Raw genomic sequence first — 2386 nt, forward strand, 5'->3', positions numbered from 1 at the left:
CATACATACATACATACATACATACATACATACATACATACATACATACATACATACATACATATGTAGCGAATCAGAAATGGGAAATGAGGGGCATGGTGAATTAAGGCAGAATAAGGGTAGTCAGTCAAGAAAACCTCGGAAAGCAAAGGGGAGAATGCGGTCGGTCATAGAAACAGATGAAGAATTTTTTGAGTCTGAAAGAAAGTGGTGAAAAAATGCCCGCCGGGTGGTATCCGAACCCACGACCTCCAGAATACGGTTCTGGTGGGATGACCACTGCGCTACCGGCGGGGCTGTTTCCCCAACACTTTTCCGGGTATTAATGCTACGGTATTTTTTTTCCGAGTGGTGCTGGCTACTACCCCAAAGTGCAGGAAACAAAAAAATACCTTTACAGAAATACCCGAGAAAGTGGTGGGGAAACAGCCCCGCCGGTGGCGTAGTGGCCATCGCACCAGACGAGTATTCTGGAGGTCGTGGGTTCGCATCCCACCCGGCGGGCATTTTTTCCCCACTTTCATTCTGACTCAAAAAATTCTTCATCTGTTTCTATCACCTACCGCATTCTCCCCTTGGCTTTCCGAGGTTTTCTTGACTGCCAACCCTTATTCTGCAGATATATATATATATATATATTGTAACAGAGATAGTGGCCGTTAGCAGGCGCCCCAGTGTGGCCAAAGGGGTGTGTGCTCAACTGAGACCGAGGCTGACTGTCAGGTGGCGTCAATCCCCCAACTGGGTCTATGTGCAAGGCTCAGTCATCGGAGCAGCCCCATCGAGAACGATCTTGCTGAGAGACCTGCGCGTGGACTCCCGAGCTAGCTTGGCCTCCGGTACAACCAGCCCCCGTTACCACGCTCTAGCCGTTTGCTAATAAACCCCATTATATTTTGGTGGAGGTCGAAGTCTTTGCACGGTCCCCGGCCTGGAACTACGAAGCAAGCGAGTGCTCCCTCCCGTCTCCCGAGGAATCGAGCACGACATGACCCCGCCGCAGCCTGCGCCCGTCATCGGCTCCGGGTCACTGCGTCAGCGCGACCCCCCCAGTTTCACCGGCAGTGACGACATCGATGCGGAAGATTGGCTCTCAACATTCGAAAGGGTGAGCACCCACAATCGCTGGGATGACGTTGCCAAACTCAACAACGTCCCTTTCTCCCTCGACAAATTAGCTGAATCATGGTTTCATAACAATGAACCGAAGATGCAGACTTGGTCGGCCTTTAAGACGAGGTTCCTGGCAGCGTTTGGTCGCCCCGCTCTACGCAAGCTAAACGCCGAACAACGTCTGCGCGTCCGAGCCCAACAGGACAATGAAAGTTACACCAGCTACATCGAGGACATTGTAGACCTTTGCAAGCGCGTTGACCCTGCGATGCCGGAGAGCGAGAAGGTCAGACACGTTCTCAAAGGGATAGAAGAGTTCGCCTTTCAGATGTTGCTAAACAAGAACCCACAGACTGTGGACGAAATCACTACATGGTGCCTGAGCTACGATGAACTGCGCAAGCAGCGTGTCGTTACTCGCCAGCGTACATCGCCCCATGAAGAGTGCTCACGGGGATGCCTTTCCTCTCTCACGATGCCGCATGACCTTTCTTCTCTTCTGCCGCACATCGAGGAGATCGTGCGCGCAGAAATTGCTCGACAGCTGGCTCTGCTTCCCAGTGTTCATGAGCGTCTGCCTTCGCCTTCACTGCCTTCGACTGTACGCCGCGTAATCCGGGAGCAAGTCGCCGAGGCGCTTCCTCCAGTTCGCCAACCTACACTTGTGCCGGCCCCCGTGGTAGCGACCGTCGCGCCACCCGTGGCGCCCCCGTTCGAACCGCAAGTGACAGTGCCCCTCGAACAACCAGTGGCAGCGCCCATCGCACCACCAGTGACGATGGCGGTGCCCCCCGCCATTCCTGGAGCGCTCCCCTTCAGTTACGCCTCAGTAGTCCGGCAACTGCAGCCCGGTGCTTTCCAAGCGTACCAGTATGTGAGAGACCCGCGCGCGACGCCTTATCCTCGGCTACCACCTGAACCGCTGAACCCCTGGCGCACATCTGACAACCGCCCTATCTGTTACGCGTGCTGCATGCCCGGACACGTCGCTCGGTTGTGCCGTCGGCGGCCACCGCCTGCTAGCGACGTCCATCGAGTGCCTCCTTATGGACCGCAACCGTACTACACCCATGGAGACTTGGGTCAGGCACCGAATTCGTCCTCTGCCGACCGTCCGCCCTTTTCCAGCCGTCGCTCCTTTATAATATATATATATATATATATATATATATATATATATATATATATATATATATATATATATATATATATATATATATATATATATATATATATATATATATATACATACATATATATATATATATATATA

At 52.3% G+C, this 2386-nt stretch overlaps 1 non-coding gene across 1 annotated transcript; it reads left to right on the top strand.

Annotated features, from left to right (window-relative positions):
- Positions 1 to 431: 431 nt before the first annotated feature.
- On the top strand, positions 432 to 504 carry Trnat-agu (transfer RNA threonine (anticodon AGU)). The gene has a single exon. It is a non-coding gene; the product is annotated as a tRNA-Thr (tRNA).
- The last annotated feature ends 1882 nt before the right edge of the window (positions 505 to 2386 follow it).

This window comes from Haemaphysalis longicornis, unplaced genomic scaffold (genome assembly GCF_048455015.1).
Source record: "Haemaphysalis longicornis isolate Haplotype H1 unplaced genomic scaffold, Haemaphysalis longicornis Haplotype H1 scaffold_13, whole genome shotgun sequence".
NCBI lineage: Eukaryota > Metazoa > Arthropoda > Arachnida > Ixodida > Ixodidae > Haemaphysalis > Haemaphysalis longicornis.